The sequence below is a fragment of the Rhinolophus sinicus genome, chromosome 6 (assembly GCF_057876585.1).
Source record: "Rhinolophus sinicus isolate RSI-liver-muscle chromosome 6, RSI-T2T, whole genome shotgun sequence".
Taxonomy (NCBI): Eukaryota; Metazoa; Chordata; class Mammalia; order Chiroptera; family Rhinolophidae; genus Rhinolophus; species Rhinolophus sinicus.
In genome coordinates this window covers 40,074,056-40,095,547 of record NC_142506.1, presented here as the reverse complement: position 1 = coordinate 40,095,547, position 21,492 = coordinate 40,074,056, and positions in this window count along the sequence as shown.

The window sequence follows — 21,492 nt, the reverse complement described above, 5'->3', positions numbered from 1 at the left end:
TTTTATATCTTCAAATCTAAGTAACTTCAAATAATTAAAAACCTTTAGGTATTCAATGGTATTTACAAAATTTTTCCTTTGTCCAGCAAAATTCTGTGACTACTCCATTTGTACATAATATGTACATACATATAAAATATCAATTGTGTTAACAATGTTAAATGAAAATTGATGATGATATTCAGATGTTTCTCATACATATGGTAGAATTTTTTACTCTTAGTCTCATAGATGATGCTATCTCTTAAGAAATTATTTTGAAGTATTTCATTACAAGCTATGGTTTTCTTACAAACTAAAGGTTTGACTTACTTTCTATAAAAATAGGCTGTATTATTCAAAACAAAAGGTGTTGGTTGTTTTCCAAAGAATATTGGTATCAACTATTTAGATCACATCTAAGCTATAGTACAGCCCTGTTCCTGTTTTGACTTAAACAGACTCTTTCTCTATTTAATGTCCAACAAATGTTAAATGGGGATAGAATTACATACATACATTGGATTAAATAAAGTGTACAAATAAGCAGAATGTGGTGCTCTTTGAGGACTGCTGGTGCAATCTGCTGCCAATTCTTGAAACAGTAAATCTTACTACTCTACTAAATGATCATATAGGCTTGAGGTGGACTGGAGAATAACAGGTGATGCAGGTATTGAAATCAACAGAATTATGCTTCCAGTCATCAATTTGAGCTGGAAATTGCCGAGGTAGATTTTATTTCATTATTTTAACTAATGTTAAAGCTGGCAGAATTAAAATGTACATATGCAACACTATACAAGTAGGGACAAAATGAATAATACCAGCCAAGGGACCAGGGACTTTGGGAATCCAGTGTCTTCTATAATCCATTCTAAGTAACTCTTTGCATCATTTGCTGGCCCCTCACATCAAGATACATATTTAGATGCAATGAAATTATCTTTGAGTATTTTATGCAATGTTTCCTTTTTTCTGGCTAAAGGCCAAAGTCTATATTACAAAGGTCAGGTCTATATTATAGTCTCCACTTGTAAAGCTTAACTTTAAATTTGAGCTATTGAAAACCAGGAGGAACATTTATTGAAATGAAAAGTAAATTGCAAAAGTATGTCCATGTCTTTTTTATTATGTTTTTTATTTTTATTATTAATTAATTAATTAATTTGTAATTTATTGGGGTGATAATTGTTAGTAAAATTACATAGATTTCAGATGTACAATTCTGTATTACATTACCTATAAATCCAATTGTGTGTTCACACCCAGAGTCAGTTCTCCTTCCATCACCGTATATTTGATCCCCCTTACCCTCATCTCCCACCCTACTTATCATCGGGTAACCACTAAACTACTGTCTGTGTCTATGAGTTTTTGTTTCTCATTTGTTTGTCTTGTTCTTTTGTTGTTTTAGGTTTATATACTACATGTCAGTGAAATCATATGGTGCTCTGCTTTTTCTGTCTGACTTATTTCACTTAGCATTATACTCTCAAGATCCATCCATGTTGTCACAAATGGTCCTAAATCATATTTTCTTCCCGCCAAATAGTATTCCATTGTGTATATATACCACAACTTCTATATCCATTCATCTATCGAAGGACATTTTGGTTGTTTCCATGTCTTGGCCACTGTAAACAAAGCTGCAATGAACATTGGAGGACATGTGTCTTTATGTATAAATGTTTTCAGACTTTTTGGGTAGATACCCAGGAGAGGGATTGCTGGGTCATATGGTAATTCTATTTGTAATTTTTTGAGGAACTCCACACTGCCTTCCATAACGGCTGCACCAATCTGCATTCCCACCAACAGTGTATGAGGGTTCCTTTTTCTCCACAGCCTCCCCAACACTTGTTACTATTTGTCTTGTTGATGATTGCCATTCTGATTGGGGTGAGGAGATATCTCATTGTGGCTTTTATTTGCATTTCTCTGATGATTAGTGATGTTGGGCATTTTTTCATATGTCTATTTGCCATTTGTATGTCCTCTTTGGAGAAATGCCTTTCTAGGTCATTGGCCCATTTTTCAATTGGGTAGCTTGTTTTCTTGGTTATTGAGTTTCATAAGTTCCTTGTATATTTTGAATATTAGCCCCTTATCGGATGCACAGTTTGCAAAAATCTTCTCCCATTAAGTTGGTTGCCTCTTTATTTTGTTGATGGTTTCTTTTGCTGTGCAGAAGCTTGTAAGTTTCATATAGACCCATTCATTTATTTTAGCTTTGACTTCCCTTGCCTTTGGAGTCAAATTCATAAAATGCTCTTTGAACCCAAGGTCCATAAGTTTAGTACCTATGTTATCTTCTATACAGATTATTGTGTCAGGTCTTATGCTTAAGTCTTTGATCCATTTTGAATTAACTTTGGTACATGGAGACAGCTAGCAGTCCTATTTCATTCTTTTGCACGTGGCTATTCAATTCTGCCAGCACCATTTATTGAAGAGGCTGTCTTTGCTCCATTGTATGTTTTTAGCTTCTTTGTCAAAAACTGTATGTCCATATATATGTGGTTTTATTTCTGGGTTCTCAATTCTATTCCATTGGTCTATGTGTCTGTTTTTCTGCCAATACCATGCTGTTTTGATTATTGTGGCCCTGTAGTACAAGCCAAAGTCAGGAAGTGTGATACCTCTGTTATTGTTATTTTTCTTAAGATTGCTTTGGGTATTCGGGGTCTTTTGTGGTTCCAAAGATATATGATGATTTTTTGTTCTATTTCTTTAAAAAATGCCATTAGGATTTTGATGGGAATTGCATTAAATCTGTATACTGCTTTGGGTAGTATGGCCATTTAAACTATGTTGATTCTTACGATCCACGAGCATGGAATGTCTTTCAATTTCTTTGTGTCTTCTTCAATTTCTTTCAAAAATGTCTTATAGTTTTCAGCATATAGGTCTTTCATGTCCTTGCTTAAGTTTATTTCTAGGTATTTTATTCTTTTTGCTGCAATTACAAAAGGAATTATTTTTGTATTACTTTTTCTGAGATTTCATTGTTAGTATATAGGAATGCAATGGACTTTTGTACGTTTATTTTTGTAGCTGGCAACTTTACTGTATTCATTTATTGTTTCTAATAGCTTTTTGGTGGAGTCTTTAGGGTTTTCTATATATAGCATCATGTCATCTGCAAAGAGTGATAATTTAACTTCTTCATTCCCAATTTGGATGCCTTTTATTTCTTTTTCTTGCCTGATTGCTCTGGCAAAGACTTCCAACACTATGTTGAAAAGCAGAGGGGATAGGGGACATCCCTGTCGTATTCCTGAACCTAGAGCAAAGGGCTTCATTTTTTCACCATTAATTATGAGATAAGCTGAGAGTTTGTCATATATGGCCTTTATATGTTACGGTATTTTCCTTCTATACCTATTTTACTAAGAATTTTAATCATAAATGGATGCTGTATCTTGCCAAGTGTTTTTTCTGCATTAATTGATATAATCATATGATTTTTGTCCTTTATTTTGCTTATGTGATGGATCACATTGATGGATTTGCGGATATTGAACCATCCTTGTGCCCCGGGGATGAACCCCACTTGGTCGTGATGAATAATCTTTTAATGCACTGTTGTGTTAGATTTGCTAGAATTTTGTTTAAGATTTTGGTATGTGTATTCCTCAGATATGTTGGTCTGCAGTTTGTTTTCTGTGTGTGCTTACCAGGTTTTGGTATCAGGGTAATGTTGGCCTCATAAAATGAGTTAGGGAGTACTGTCTCTTCTTCAATTTTTTGGAAGAGTTTGAGCAGGATTGGTATTAGATCCTTTTTGAAGGTTTGGTAGAATTCACTAATGAAGTCATCTGGTCATGGACTTTTGCTTTTGGGAAGGTTTTGGATGACTGATTCAATTTCGTTACTGGTGATCGGTCTGTTTAGATTTTCCAGTTCTTCATGATTCAGCCTTGGAAGGCTATATGTTTCTAAGAACTTGTCCACTTCTTCTAGGTTATTGAATTTGGTGGCATATAGTCCTTAATAGTATTCTTGCATGATCCTTTGTATCTGTGGTGTTCTTGATAACTTCCTTTTTTTCATTTCTGATTTTTTAAATTAGTGTCTTTTCTCTTTTTATCTTAGTGAGTAAAGCCAAGGGTTTGTCAATTTTGTTAATCTTTTCAAAGAACCAGCTCTTTGTTACATTAACTTTTTCTATTGTTTTTGTTCTCTATGTACTTTGATCTGCTCTGATTTTTGTTATTTCCTTTCTTCTGCTGACTTTGGGTTTCACTTGTTCTTCTCTTTCTAGTTCTTCAAGGTGTAACATGAGGTTATTTATTTGGTATTTTTTGTTTCTTGAGATAAGCCTGTAATGATGTAAATTTCCCTCTTAAAACTGCTTTTGCTGCATCACAAAAATTTTGGTAGGATGTATTTTCATTGTCATTTGTTTCTATGTATCTTTTGATCTCTCCTCTAATTTCTTCTTTGACCCAGTCATTCTTTAAAAGTATGTGGTTTAATCTCCATGTATTTGTGTTTTTTCTGCTTTATTTTTGCAGTTGGTATCCAATTTCAAAGCCCTGTGTTCAGAGAATATGCTGGGTATGATTTCGATCTTCTTAAATTTTCTGAGGCTGATTTTATGTCCCAATATATGGTCTATCCTTCAGAATATTCCCTGTACACTAGAAAAAAATGTATAGTCTGATCTTTTAAGATGAAGTGCTCTATATATGTCAATTACGTCCATTTCATCTAATGTGTCATTTAGGGCTGCTATTTTGTTATTTATTTTCTGTTTGGATGACCTATACATAGCTGTCAATGATGTATTTAGTTTACCTAGTATAATTGTGTTTTGGTCAATTTCTCCCTTTAGTTATGTTAGTAGTTGCTTGGTATATTTCGGTGCTCCCTGTTTAGGGCCATAAGTATTGATGACTGTTATGTCTTCTTGTTGTATAGCCCCCTTCACCATTATGAAATATCCATCTTTGTCTCTTGTTACCTTTTTCACCCTGAAGTCTGTTTCATCTGATATCAGTATGGTACACCTAATTTTCTCTGTGTACCATTTGCTTGGAGTGTCAATTTCCACCCTTTAACTTTGAGTGTATGCTTGTCTTTGTAGCTGAGATGTTTCTTTTGGAGACAGCATGTGGTTGGGTTTAGTTTGTAGATCCAATCTGCTATTCTGTGCCTTTTTATTGGTGAGTTCAGTCCATTTATATTTAGGGTGATTATTGATATGTGAGGATTTCCTTTCATTCTGTCCTTACTTTTCTGGTAAGTCTGTGTCTACACTGTTTCTTTTCTTTTTCTTTCTTTTTTTTTTTTTTTTAAATTTATTGGTGTGACAATTGTTAGTCCATTTAAAATTACATAGAATTCAGGTGTACAATTCTGTATTACATCATCTATAAATGCCATTGTGTGTTCATCACCCAGAGTCAGTTCTCCTTCCATCACCATATATTTGATCCCCCTTATCCTCATCTCCCACCCCCACCCCCCACCCCCCTTACCCTCTGGCAACCACCAAACCATTGTCTGTGTCTATGAGTTTCTGTTTCTCATTTGTTTGTCTTGTTCTTTTGTTGCTTTTGGTTTATATACCACATATCAGTGAAATCACATGGTTCTCTGCTTTATCTGTCTGACTTATTTCACTTAGCGTTATAGTCTCAAGATCCATCCATGTTGTCACAAATGTTCCTATATCGTCTTTTCTTACCACCGACTAGTATTCCATTGTGTATATATACCACAAGTTCTTCATCCATTCATCTATTGAAGGACATTTTGGTTGTTTCCATGTCTTGGCCACCATAAACAAAGCTGCAATGAACATTGGAGCACACGTGTCTTTATCTCTAAATGTTTTCAGATTTTTGGGTAGATACCCAGGAGAGGGATTGCTGGGTCATATGGCAATTCTATTCGTAATTTTTTGAGGAACCTCCACACCGCCTTCCATAACGGCTGCACCAGTCTACACTGTTTCTTTACCTTTTTGTTGTTGTCTATTATTTCTGTGTGGTTTTATTCTGCGATATTTCCCTCTGTTTCTTCTTTTATTACAATATATATTTCAGTCCTGGATTTTTTTGAATGGTTACCCTTAAGTTTATGTAAAAGAAAGTTTGATATTTAGAGTATTGCATTTTGTTTAGCACGCTTACTTTCTCCACTCCCATATTCCGGTTCAGGCGTTTACTGTACCCATTTAATGTTTTGGTTGTCACAAATTGTCCCTGTTGATGGTGGTCGAATAGCCTCCTTTAGTATTTCTTGTAGTACAGGTCGTGTATTAGTAAATTCCTTCAGCTTCTGTATGTCTGGAAAGGTCTTTATTCCTCCTTCATATTTAAAGGATATCTTTGCTGGGTATATTATTCTTGGCTCATAATTTCTCTCTTTCAATAGTTTGAATATTTGGTTCCACTCCTTCTGGGTTTGTAGAGTTTCTGTTGAAAAATCTGATGATTATCTCATGGGCTTTCCTTTGTAGGTTACCGTCTTTTTTTCCCTGGTTGCCTTGAGGATTTTTTCTTTGTCATTGATTTTGGACAGCTTGAATACAACGTGCCTTAGAGAAGGCCTGTTGGGATTGAGGTAATTAGGTGTTCTATTTGCTTCTTCGATTTACGGATCCACTTCTGTCAACAAGTTTGGTAAGTCCTTATCGACAATTTGTTTGAATATGTTGTCTGTTCCTTTCTCTCTTTCTTCTCCTTCTGGTATGCCCATTATTCTTATATTGCTCTTTCTGATGGAGTCAGAAAGTTCTTGTAAATTACTTTCATTTCTTTTAAGTCTCAAGTCTCTTTCTTATTCCATCCGTGTCATTTCCAGGTTTTGTTCTATGTCACTGATTGTTTCCTCCATCTGGTCCACTCTACTACCTAAGCTGGCTATTTCATTGTTAATTTCTTTTATTGAGTTCTTAATCTACAGAAATTCTACTTCGTTCTTTTTTAAAATTTCAATCTCTTTCATAAAATGCTCATGTTGTTCTTTGATTTTGTTTCTGAGTTCATTAGCTGCCTTTCTGTGTTTTCTTGCATCTCTTTTGAGTTTTTTCAGAACTGCAATCTTGAATTCTCTGTCATTTACGTCACATATTTCCATATCTTTAAGTTCCTTTCCTGGAGACTTTTCACTTTCTTTTTCAGCTGTCTTGTTGCCTTCGTTATTCATGGCAATTACTGATTTATTATTTCTCTTCCTAGTCATCTGTAGGAGTGACTTCTGCAATCGGTTGATAAGAATACGTCTTTCTTTTGTTTTCAATTACTTGTTGGTAGAATATTTTATTTTCTCTCCAATTGCAGCCTTTTTTTCTGTCTCACATGGTAATGCTATGTTTTCTCTGCACTAATCTAGGTTCCCAGTTAATGGGGAATTCCCTGAGAGATGGGCTTCTCCTCTGTTAATAGTTCTCCTGGGTCACAGGGCACAGTGTCCATGTGGGTTTTCGGAGAGCTTTTGAAGTTCCAAAGCTCTTCCTGCACGAGAATCAGAGCCTGTGTGTTTCAGCAGTTCTGTTTACTCCTGCAGGGATCTGCCCAGATAGGTGGAGTTGGGGGTGGGGTGAGTTGTGAGAGGTGGCCCAGAGCAGTTGAGCCGACCACCACCATAGCGGTCCTCCTTCCACAGCTCCCTCCCCTTTGTTGGAACTAGTTGGGCTGCGAATCTGTGTCTGCGATCCACAGTTCTCAGAACAGCAAATATTCTGTTCTTTTGAACTGACACTGCTACTGTTCCACTTCTAGCACTGGTCCTGTACGGTGAGTGAGCTCTGGAAGGGTAGGGAGGGGGCGGCTAATCTCAGTGCCTAAGGCTTCTGTTCTCTGCTGGGTAGTGAATGCTTAAACCACCATTTTCAGCCTTCTTCCCTCAGTCTTTTGTCGGAGGTCTCTGCCGTGAGTGTTGGGTTCAACCATGTTATATGCTGTCCACGGAGCCTTAGCAGTCGGAGGTCTTCCTTATGCCGCATCTGTGGTAGTTCTGGGATGCAGAAAGCTCGGAGCACTGAGCTCGGTCTGTGACTTGAGTCAGCGGGGCTCCGTCTCTGCGCTTCTACCTTCCCTTCTCCCCCGGTCATGTGATTTGCTCACCTTTAGGTGAATTCAGTAGTGGGCCTCTTCGTCTTGCCTGTCTGCTGTGCAGAGAGTCCTTTGTGGAGTTATAGTTGTTCATTCCAGGGGAGCTTTACAGAGACTCACCTCATGCTGCCATTTTGATCTATTTATTTTTTTCCTGAGCAGGATGTAATAGATTCAACCTGAGTATCACCTTAGAGCTTTGTAGCATTTGGGTAGAATTTAGCAAAAGCAGAAATTTTTGGCATTTTCATTAGCTTTTATTTCTATTATCACTGATACTTTCAAATTCAAAGAACAGTTTTGGTGTTAATTACCGGATTTTGACTTTTATGAAAACTCCACACCACATATCCTGATTTTAGATTTGCATGTGAAATCTGAAATGTGATTTTGTCAAAGTAAACTCACACTTGGTGTGTGGAATTTAATTTGTAGAGATCATAATTTCAAAAACTAACACAATTTGCACTTGGTTTTGCATGAAGAAATAAAACAATTTCCTACGATCAGATAAAAAATGTTTTACTCAAGTACTGGCTTTTCTCTGAAAATCATCTTTGCTTAGAGCCAAGTGGACAAGAATGGCATCATTTCCCATGCAAGCATCTGACATTTATTTTAACATTCAGTATTATTTTATATTAATTTCAGGTGTATAACAAAATTGTTAAGCAATTATATAATTTAAGTAGTGATTCCTCTGACTAGCTAGTACCCACGTGATACTATGCATAATTATTACCACATTATTGACTATATTCTCTATGCTTGGATATCTATGTATTTCCTTAGCCAGGTTAGGGACTTTTTCTGTCATCATTTCTTCAAATAGGTTTTTAAATCCTTGCTGTTTCTCTTCCCCTACTGGTACTCCTATAATGCAAATATTGGTATGCTTGATATTTTCCCAGAGAACCTTTCAACTCTCCACATTGCTTTTGGATTCTCTAATCTACTGTTCATTCCCTCTAATGTATGCTTCATTTCTATTATTGTATTCTTTATTTCTGACTATTTTATTTTTATGTTTTCTATGTCCATTTTTATGTTTTCCTTCCCTTGTTGAAGTTCTTTTGAAATCATTGAGCATTTGAATAACCAGTGTTTGCAACTCTGCATCTGGTAGATTGCTTGTCTCCATTTATTTAGTTCTTTTTCCTGGAGCTTTTGTCTATTATTTTATTTGAGACATGTTTCTTTGTCTCCTCATTTTGGTTGACTCCCTGTGTTTGTTTCTATGTAATAGTTAGAGCAGCTATGCCTCCTGGTCTTAGAGTGATCTTATGTTGTAGGTGTCCTGTGGGACCCAATGGTACAGTCTCCCTTGTCACCAGAGCTGGGTGCTCCAGTTGTGTCCCTTGTATATGTTGTGTGCGCCGTCCTGTTGTAGTTAAGCCTTGGTTGCTGTTTGCATGTCAATCAGAGGGATTAACACTGAGGCTGATTTGTTGTGAGGACTGACCATGTCTACAGTGTAATGGTTGACTCTATAGAGCAGTTTGCTTAACGAGGCTATGGTGCCTGCCCACTCTGCCTTTTGGGTGTGTTGGCCTTGGAAGTGAGTGGGTGATGTTCCAGCTTGGTCTGAAGCTAGCCATCAGACATGCCAGCCCTGGGGCATCCTGAGAGGGCACCTATTGCAGGCCAAATTTAGCCAGCCACAGCTCAGGACCACCTGGTATAAGTCACGAAGCAATTCACAGATGGCCACCACCTGCACTGGGATTAGAGATCCCCCAAGAGGCCAATCTTCTAACAAATGCTTGCTATCACTAGTGCCAGGCTTAGGACCACTAAGCAGAGGCATGGGACACACTAAAGCCACATGCTGCTTGTTTGGGTTTTGTGAACCTTTGAGAGATTTTGTGAAAGTCTGTAACATGAGCTAAGATAGGTTGTTTGTACGGAAACACCACTGGAAGTGTCTTGGGTATGCCTGAAATTTGGATGGCACAGGGTCTCCAGGAATCACTGGGAATGGGCAGCCAGTTTGATGGATACTCAGATATGGCATCAGCCTGTATATGCATACAGGGAGAGGGGAGGGCTCAACAGAAAAACAATGGCTTCCTCCAGCTCCTCCACTTGGAAGAAAACTCCCTCACCAACCCTCACCTTGAAGCCAGACAATTCAATTTCTTCTTGTATGTCCCTGGCATATTTTGAGCTGCTTCCCCAGAACTGGCGCTCAGAGTGATTGTGTCTGTCAGCGAGTAAGTCTGTGCAGTTCTTTTAAGAGGAGCACCTGGAACTGCAATCACCCTTCATCTCACTCAGCCACAATCTCCATTGGTTTTCATAACCACAGGTTATGGAGACTTCTCTCACTGGCACTGGAACACTGGGCTGGGGAGCATAGTATGGGGTTGGGACCCCTTGCTCCTCCAAGGGGTACCTCTGCAGCCAAGATATCCCTCCCAATTTTTAGTGGTCACAGGCGGGTGTGGGACCAGTCCGGTTAGTGTCTCTGCCCCTCTTACCAGCCTTGAGGTGGCTTCTACTGTATTTCCATAGTTGTAAGGCTTCAGTTCAGCTAAACTTCAGGCAATTCTCAATGACGGTTTGTTTGTAGTTTAGTTGTAATTGATGTGGTCCTGAGAGGAGGTGAGCACAGCATTTACCTACTCTATCATCTTGAGTGGAAAAATCTCTTCTTTTTATTTCATTGGTATTTTAGAAGAGAAGTTTCCTTCCTTTCCAATATTTTATTAATTTTCAGACACTCAAACATCCATTCTAGTCTAACATTCCTTACTTTTTTGGGTCAAGAGTAGGGTTTGTAAGGATTATTTATGGAAAGAAAAACATATTCTTAAATTGCTAATTAAGTCAAAGAAAAAATTGAATACATCATTGTCTAATGCAGAAATATCCAGTTATTTCCCTGGTATACAGTTGGTGTCATGGAAGACAAATCTGCAATTGAATTCTAGCTCTGGTACCTATTAGTTCATTTTTCTTGAGAAAGTTACATATACTCTTGATGTCTAAGTTTCCTCATCTAGTAAATGGTGATAATTAAAACAACAATTTTGAAATTGAAATAAGAAGTGAGGAATTTAGAATCTCTAGTTAAGTGGAATATAGTAAACACTCAGTGAAGCTACTGGTGCTTAAGATGGCATTTTAAGTTCAGGGAAAAAGAATAAAAACAAATATTATCAGAATATTCTCGTTATTTAGATTTTTAAGTTTTTATATGTGAATTGAGGAAACAGTTTGTGCTAGATTGTGCTAGATTTTTATAGATTAACTCTATAAAAATCCTGATTGTGTTATACATTAAAGTTATTCCAAAACAGGCCCATAACCCAGTAACAAAACAGTACAGGAAAATTTTCTGCAAGAAACTGACATTCATTTGGGATTTGTTTTTTAATTTCTAAGGCACATAAGACATTCCTAGAGGCCTCTAAGGGGGTATAAAGAGGAGAAAAGTGTAGAGTGTGGTCCTATTGTCAACGAATTTGCGTTGAGAGCCACTTCTACTACTTGCTACTATAAAACTTTCAGCAGGTTGATTAACCTCACAAACATGAATAGTAGCATTTATCTAAGAGTTATTTTGAGAATTAAATGAGATAATACATATAAAATCTTGGCAAGGTCCCTGGAATGTGATAAGCATTCAAGAGATGGTTTAAATCTCAACACAATTATTCATCCTTCTTTCCTTTAAGGGGATCTTTCTTGAAGGCATCTACTTCCCTTCCTGGAAGGAAAACAAATGGAATATAATATACAATTATACATTTAAAATTTCTCTTTCTATCAGAGACCTTTTTATTATTATTATTATTTGCAACAATATCTTTCTGGAGAGCTCATTGCTGTATGGAGAACTACCTACCATTTCAAAAGGAATTATTGAGGCTTAACTCATTAAGTTATTTGAGCATGATAATCAACTTCCAGTTTATTTTTTTCAACTTGTACATTCTAGAACATGTCTACCCAACTAGCCATAGGCCTTAGGACTTCATCATGAACTACCTTTTTATGAGTCTGTTGTTAAAATCTTTATGATATTTATCAAAGCGAGTAATACTGCTCATCCTGTGAAACTACCTTACTCCATGAATATTCTCTAACTACCAGGTGTAACTTTATTACAAGGTTTGCATGCTCCAGAGTCATTTGTGAACTCAAATAGCTAAGTGTTTTCATTATTGCATTAGGAAAAAACCAAAAAAAAACACATGTTTATTCATGAGAAATAAAGAAGCCATGGGAAGATTATCAATTGGTTGGGTAGTCTTATTTTTTCCTATATTCATCTCCCTTTGTTTCTTTTCCCTAATCACTTTCATTTATTCATTCAACAAATATCTGTTGAATGTTACAATGTTCTAGGCCTTGCTAGAGGGGTGAACAAAACTGGCAGTCTCTGCCTTCAACAAGGTATTAATGGTTCTCAAAGTGGGCTGCATGTTAGAATCATTGGGGATTTATTTATAAAAAGATCCACACCCCAAAATTATATCAGAGTCATCTGGGAGTGAATGAAGACATTGAGGCAGAAGGAGTATACTACTTTGGCGGCCTGAAGAAAAGGCCAGTAGTTTGGACCACAGTGGTCAAGAGGTAGAGGGCAAGAGAAGGTTGTGGTAGAGAAGCAGGGGCCTGACATCATGCTAATTTACCCACAACTGACTCTGGGTGATGAACACACAATGGGATTTATAGATGATGTAATACAGAATTGTACACCTGAAATCTATGTAATTTTACTAACAATTGTCACCCCAATAAATTTAATAAAATAAAATTAAAAAAAAAAAAAGAAAAAAAACCTGTTACTTAAAATAAAACTAGGTTTAAGAAGGCATTTATTCAGACTATCAAGTACAATCCTACTGCCATTTTATAATGAGATATTAAAGAAAGATTTTTGAAGTACTTAGTGCCTCATTTCAAAGATATGTCACAATTTGAAATCTGCATAATATGGTCTTCACATTATTTTTCAAAGTAGGCAAAAGGGGTACTAAAATTATTGTAGTGAAATTTTCTTACTCGACTATAGATGTCAGTTCTTTCATCTCTCTTTTCTTGCAATGTTTTGTTAGTAGAATATTTCACATATGTACATGCCATCAATTATTCACTAGAAGTTATGGACATGTCCCTTTTACTTGGCTCTCTATACATAGTTTTCCAAGTCCTTTGGTTAATTTGTTATGTGGCTTCAATGTAATCACTTAATTGCTACAAAGATGGGGTGACACAATAGAATAACATGACAAAGCAAATGTGAGATTTTTGGAATTCATCAGTATTATTTTGGTATGCACATTTCCTGAACTTTATTTAAAATTATATCTGGATAAAGTTAGGAGTTGTGATGCTTTAACATGCAGCCATGATGTGAATCTGACTTCATTCGATTGCATGTTTAGAAGGATGGATACATGTATGAAAAAGTCATCTAATGGTCATTAGAACATTGATTTGTTTGACTCATTAATACATAATGAAATATATATTGTAAGGAACTCTTGAAACATATTTATTTGGTTATAATTCAAGAATACTTATGATTGAAGAGGATTACTTTTCCAGTAGAATCAACTTTAATAGTAATCAAATGTTCATTGTGGGAGCACAAGAATAGTAATAATACTGTTGAAAATGATATTCAAATATTTGCTTTATATTCAACCTGTGGTTTTGGCTGGTGTAGAAAGAGAGTAATATCCAGAATATATAAAGCAGGAAATATTTATTTTTTGTGGATGTCTTTTCAATTAATCCTTTCCTGGGTTCTGAGTGTTAGCTCTAGAAGCCAGAATGAATTTCCATAGAGAATCACCTAGGTGTAGTGCTGCTTCATCATATAATGTTTGATGATGCCCTTCATTTGTGCAATACAGCAGCATTACCTAAGCAAAAATATTTGATTTCTGTAGTATATTTAAGCCTGTGATATTTTTCATATTACTAAGGTGAGTGGTTTTAATGTATTTTCAAATGCTGTAGGTGATGTCAGAAACATGGCAACATAAGGCATACTCTTTGTTGTCTCCCCTTGTAATTACAACAAATTGAACAGCTATAATTCAACAAATGGTACCCTACACAGTGCAAGCACATCTGAGAGATCTATACATCAAAACATCTGAAGGTGGGCTTATGAGGAGGGAAGAGAGAAGTGCACAAACCAGGGCTGTGGGACACAGCCCACAGCTCACTGCAGTCCCAGGAGAAAGGAGAATTGAGACTATAGGAGCATTCTCTGTGGCTCCAGCAATTCTGCCTGATGGATGAGCATATAATACAGCTGAACTCAGTGATCGGGGCAGAGATCTTGGGGCAAAGACTGAATACAAAAGAGTGACAACTATGGTCTAACAGCCCTCACTGCTAAGCAGGAAACAAAGCCATGGAGTTTGGCTGTCTAACCCTAACCTCTCAGTCCTTGCTTTCCCATATTCTCCCAGTGTGAGCAGCAGGCCCCAGAAAAAAATGGTAGTAGTGTCAGATTAAAGAGCAGAATATCTACAGCTTTGAGAATTTGAGAGACAGCCCCTGAACGGCAGATGCACAGTGCAGTTAATTCCAGTGACAAAGGAGGAAATACAAGGGTGAGGCAGTTGTGGTTTGACAGTTGCCATTACTCAGAAGAAACAAAGAACAAAAACACACCAGCCACATGTCCCAGCCCTTCCTGTGCTCCCCTTTCATGGCTGATTGCAGTGAGGGCACCCAGGCCTGCTGAGGCACGCAGCTTTGTATCTGGCTGAAGGGGTGGCACTGGGATTTCAGAGGCTCAGAACCCTATCACTCACCATGTCCTCCCATGAGGGTGGTGTCTTGAGACCAAGGTGATCTGCTGACAGAGGAGAAGCCCATCTCCCCAGGAAATCTCCCTCCACATGAGAAGCCGGAACAGGGCAAGAGAAAATAAAATGTTCCAGAGCTACTTACTGGGAAGCAAAAGAAAAACACCTTCATATCAGTCTGCTGCAAAATTCACTTGGACAAATGCCCAGGAAGAGAAACAATTCATAAGTGCCATGAATAAGCAAGGTAACAAGGAAATGTAGAAAGAAAATTTTAAAGTCTCCAGAAAATCAACTTATAAACATGAAAATATGTGATTTAAATGACAAAGAATTCAAGATTGAAGTTTTCAAAAAGCTCAACAAGATGCAAGAAAACGCAGGCAGTTTAATGAACACAGAAACAAATCAATGAATGAACAAAATTAAAATTTTGCCAAAGAGATTGAAATTTTAAAAAGAACCAAATAAAAGTTCTGGAGTTGAGGAACTCAATAAAAGAGATGAAGACTGAAATAGCCAGTTTAGGAAATAGAGCTGACCAGATAGAGGAAGAATTAGTCATATCAAAGATAGAAACCTGGAAATGACACAGATGGAAGAAGAGAGAGATTTAAGAGTTAAAATACACAAATGAACTCGTAAATTCATGAACGTTCTGACTCCATCAGAAAGAACAATATAAGAATAATGGGTATACTAGAAGGAGAAGAGAGGGAGAAGGGCACATAGAGTCTCTTCAAACAAATAATAAAGGAGAACTTCCCAAAACTATGGAAAGAACTGGATCTTCAAATCCAAGAAGAAAAGAGAACACCTAACTACCTCAATCCCAATAGGCATTCTCCAAGGCACATTATATTGAAGCTGTCAACAATTAATGACAAAGACAAAATTTCAAGGCAGCCAAGGAAAAGAAGATGGTAACCTACGAAGGAAAACCCATTAGAGTATCATCAGACTTTTGAGCAGAAACTCTACAAGTCAGGAGAGAGTAGAATCAAATATTCAAACTACTGAAAGAGAGAAATTACCAGCCAAGAATAATATATCCTGCAAAGTTATCCTTTAGGATATGAAGGAAAAATACAGACCTTTTCAGATAAACAAAAGTAAGGGAATTTTCCATTACAAGTCTTGCATTATAGGAAATACTGAAGGATGCTATTCAACGTGAAACAAAAAGAAGAAAGAATACAAAGCTATGAAGAAGATTGCTAACAGACAGACAGAAGCAGGAAATGGTAATAGGGCACTATACACTTAAGTAAAGGATAAAGACGATAAAAACATAAAAGAGAAAAAGAGATGAAGAAGACAATTTGTTATTGCAACTCAGAAATGAACTCACAACATAAATATCATTGTGACAACAAGAACATAAAAAGGGAAGGTGTAAAGTCTGAATTTGCAAAGGACAATGGAGATAAGATGCATGCTGAAGAAAAAAACATTTGTGACAACATGGATGGATCTTGAGAGAGTAATGCTGAGCAAAACAAGTCAGACAGAAAAAGCAGAGAACCATGTGATTTCACTGATATGTGGTATATAAACCAAAAACAACAAAAGAACAAGACAAACAAATGAGAAACAGAAACTCATAGACACAGACAATAGTTTAGTGGTTGCCAGAGGGTAACGGGGGCGGGGGGTGGGGGGTGGGAGATGAGGGTAAGGGGGATCGAATATATGGTGATGGAAGGAGAACTGATTCTGGGTGATGAACACACAATGGGATTTATAGATGATGTAATACAGAATTGTACACCTGAAATCTATGTAATTTTACTAACAATTGTCACCCCAATAAATTTAATTAAAAAAAAAAAAAAGACTACTCTATGTATGAAACTTTCTTTTACGTAAATTTAACGATAAACACTCAAAAATAAATAAATAAATAAATAAATAAATAAATAAATAAATAAATAAACCAAGAACTAAGACACATAACATAAAACAAGACGAAACAGAGGGGGAAAATAAATCATAGAATACCACAAAACTAATGTAACAGAAAGACAAAGGCAAAGAAACAATGCAGAAACTGAGCCACCAGAAAACAAAAGATAAAATGGCTATAGGAAATCCTCATATATCAATAATCACCTTAAATGTAAATGGATTGAACTCACCAATGAAAAGACACAAAGTAGCAGATTGGATGAAAAAACAAAACACAAAAATATGCTGCTTCCAAGAGACACATCTCAGTTTCAAGAACAAGTATAGACTCAAAGTGAAAGAGTGGAAATTAATACTCCAAGGAAATTATGTCCAGAGAAAAGCAGGTGTAGTGATACTTATATCAGATGCAACACAATTCAGGATAAAAAAGATAAAAAGAGACAAAGATGGACCTTTCATAATGATAAGGTGGATAGTACAACAAGAACATAACACCCATCAATATATATTCTCCCAATCAGGGAGCACTGAAATATATAAAGAAACTACGAACAGAGTTAAAGGGAGAAGTTGACCAAATTACAATTATAGTAGGGGATCTAAGTACATCATTGTCAGCTATGGATAGATCATCAAAATAGAAAACAAATAAGGAAATATCAACCCTAAATGACACATTAGATTAAATGAAAATACTTGACATTTATAGAGTCTTTCATCCTAGTCTTTCATCACAATGTACATTACTTTTTAGTGCACAACCAAGGACAGATCATATGTTGCGACACAAAATTTGTTTCAACAAGTCTAAGAAAATTGAAATTATACCAAGCATATTCTCCCAACATAATGCTTTGAAATTTGAGATAAACTATATAAAGAAAGCAGGAAAACCACAAATATGTAGAGATTAAACAACATACTATTAAATAACAACTGGATCAAAGAAGAAATAAAAGGAGAGATCAAAAGATGCATAGAAGGCGAAAGATTTATACGATCTGAAGAGAAACCAGAGTAAAACAAAAATACATCATATAAAAATTATTGGAATGTAGCAAAAGCAGAGTTGAGAGGGAAAATTATATCACTACAGGGATATCTCAAGAAACAAGAAAACCCCCAAATAAACAACCTATATTACATCTTAGAGAACTAGAAAAAAAGAATAAAAAATGAAACTCAAAGTCAGCAGAAGGAAGGAAATAAACATCAGAGCAGAACGAAATGAGATAGAAAACAAAAAGAAAACAACAACAACAACTAATGCCACAAACAGCTGGTTCTTTGAAAAGATTAATAAAATTGACAAATCTTTGGCGAGACTCACTAAGAAAAAAAGTAAAAAAAAAAACAAATTTAAAGAAAAAAATCAGGTCATGAAATGGTGGCTAGAGGTGAGCCTCTGTAAATCTCCCCTGGAATTTACAACAAATGGAATAACTATAACTCCACAAAGGACTTCCTGCACAGCAGACAGGCTAGACGAAGAGGCCCACTACTGAATTCACCTAAACTTGGGTGAATCGCCTGAGCGGGAGAGGAGGGAAGGGAGAAATGTGGAGACGGTGCCGTGTGGGCATAGGACGCAGAACTAGCTCAGTGCTCCGACTTCGCTGCATCCTGGAACTGCCGTGGCTGTGGGAGAGGGAAGAACTCGGACTGCTAGGGCTCTGTTTATAGCCCACAGGGCTGAGGGGACAGCATATAAAACGGCTGAACCCAATGCTCATGGCAGAAACCTCGGAGAAAAGACTGAGGGAAGAAGCCTGAAAACGGTGGTTTAAGCCCCCACTGCCGAGCAGAAAATGGAAGCCTTAGGCACTGAGACTAGCTGTCCCCTCCCCACCATCCCAGGTGCTAGAAGCGGAAAAGTAGCAGTGTCAGATCAAAAGAAAAGACTATTTGCTGTTCTGAGCACTGTGGACCGCAGACATAGATTCGCAGCCCAACTAGTTCCCTCAAAGGGGAGGGAGCTGTGGAAGCAGGACCGCTGTGGTGGTGGTCGCCTCAACTGCTCTGGGCCACCATTCACAACTCACCCCGCCCCTGGCATGACCTATTTGGGTGGATCCCTGCAGGAGTAAACAGAACTGCTGAAACACACAGGCTCAGAATCTGGTGCAGGAAGAGCTGTGGAACTTCAAAAGCTCTCTGAATACCCACACGGACACTGTGCCCTGTGACCCAGGAGAACTATTAACAGAGGAGAAGCCCGTCTCCCAGGGAATCCCCCCATTATCTGAGAAGCTGGAATAGTGGAGAGAAAACATAGCACTACAGCATGAGAGAAAAAAAGCATGAAGTCGGAGAGAAAATAAAACAATCTACCAACACGTACTGGAAAAAAAAGAAAGACCGCTTCCTATCAACCTATTGCAGAAGCCACTGCTGTAGATGTCTAGGAAGAGAAATAATAAATCAGTAATTGCCATGAATAACCAAGGCAACAAGACAGCTCAGAAAGAAAGTGAAAAGTCTCCAGAAAAGGAACTTAAAGATATGGAAATATGTGACTTAAATGACAGAGAATTCAAGATTGCAGTTCTGAAAAAACTCAAAAGAGATGCAAGAACACAGAAAGGCAGTTTAATGAACTCAGAAACACAATCAAAGAATAATATGAGCTTTTCAAGAAAGAGACTGAAATTTTAAATAGAACCAAATAAAATTTCTGGAGATTAAGAACTCAATAGAAGAAATTAAGAATGAAATAACCAGCTTAGGTAGTAGAGTTGACCAGATGGATGAAAGAATCAGTGACATCGAAGATAGAAACCTGGAAATGAAATGGATGGACGAAGAAAGAAACTTCAGACTTAAAAGAAATGAAAGAATCTACAAGAACTTTCTGACTCCATCAGAAAGAACAACACAAGAATAATGGGCATACCAGAAGGAGAAGAAAGAGAGAAGGGAACAGAGAATATATTCAAACAAATTGTCAATGATAACTTAGCAAACTTCTGGACAGAACTGGATCCTCAATCCAAGAAGCAGATAGAACATCTAATTTCCTCAATCCCAACAGGCCTTCTCCAAGGCACATTGTATTGAAGCTGTCTAAAATCAAGGACAAAGAAAGAATCCTCATTGAAGTCAGGGAAAAGAAGACGGTAACTTACAAAGGAAAGCCCATAAGGTAATCATCAGATGTTTTCAGCAGAAGCTCTACATGCAAGGAGGGATTGGAACCAAATATTCAAACTATTGAAAGAGAGAAATTATGAGCCAAGAGTAATATACCCAGCATAGATATCCTTTAGGAATGAAGGAGGAATAAAGACCTTTCCAGACATACAGAAGCTGAGGGAATTTTTCAATACACGACCTGCACAAAGGAAATATTAAAGGAGGCTATTCGACCACCATCAACAGGGACAATTTGTGGCAACCAAACATAAACAGGGGGAGACTAAATGCCTGAACTGGAATATGGGAATGGAGAAAGTAAGCGTGCTGAAGATAATGGAATACTCTAAATATCAAACTTTCTTTTACATAAACTTAAAGGTAACCACTCAAAAAAAATCCAGAAATGAAATATATACTGCAATAAAACAAGAAACAGAGGGGAAATGTCATAGAATACTACCACACAGAAATAATAGACAACAACAAAAAGGCAAAGAAACAGTGGAGACACAGCCTTACCAAAAAACTAAAGATAGAATGACAGGAAATCCTCACATATCAATAATCACCCTAAATGCAAATGGATTGAATTTACCAATAAAAAGGCACAGAGTAGCAGATTGGATCTAAAAACTAAACCCAACCATATGTTGTCTCCAAGAGACACATCTCAGCTACAAGGACAAGGATAGACTCAAAGTGACAGGTTGGAAATTGACAATCCAAGCAAATGGTACCCAGAGAAAATCAGGTGTAGCCATAATGATATCAGATGAAACAGACTTCAGTGTGAAAAAGGTAACAAGAGACAAACACGGACATATCATAATGGTAAAGGGGACTATACAACAAGAAGACATAACATAACAGTCATCAATATTTATGCCCCCAATATAGGAGCACCGAAATATACCCAACAACTGCTAACATAACTAAAGGGAGAAATTGACCAAAACAAAATTATACTAGGGAACCTAAATACATAATTGACAGCTATCGCTAGATCATGCAAACAGAAAATACATAACGAAATAATAGCACTAAATGACACATTAGATGAAATGGACATAATTGACATATATAGAGCACTTCCTCCTAAAACATCAGACTATACATTTTTTTCTAGTGTACATGGAACATTCTCAAGGAGAGACCATATATTGGGACATGAAATGAACCTCAGCAAATTTAAGGAGATTGAAATCATACCAAGCATATTCTCTGATCAGAAGTCTTTGAAATTGGATATCAACTGCAAAAGAAAGCAGGAAAAAACACAAATTCATGGAGATTAAACAACATACTTTTAAAGAACGACTGAGTCAAAGAAGAAATTAGAGGAGAGATCAAAAGATACATAGAAACAAATGACAATGAAAATACATCCGACCAAAATTTTTGTGATGCAGCAAAAACAGTTTCAAAGAGGGAGATTTATTTCATCACAGGCCTATCTCAAGAAACAAGAAAACTCCCAAACAAATAATCTCATGTTACACCTTAAAGAACTAGAAAAAGAAGAACAAATGAAACCCAAAGTCAGCAGAAGAAAGGAAATAACAAAAATCAGAGCAGAACTAAATGAAATAGAGAACAAAAAGACAATAGAAAAAAAA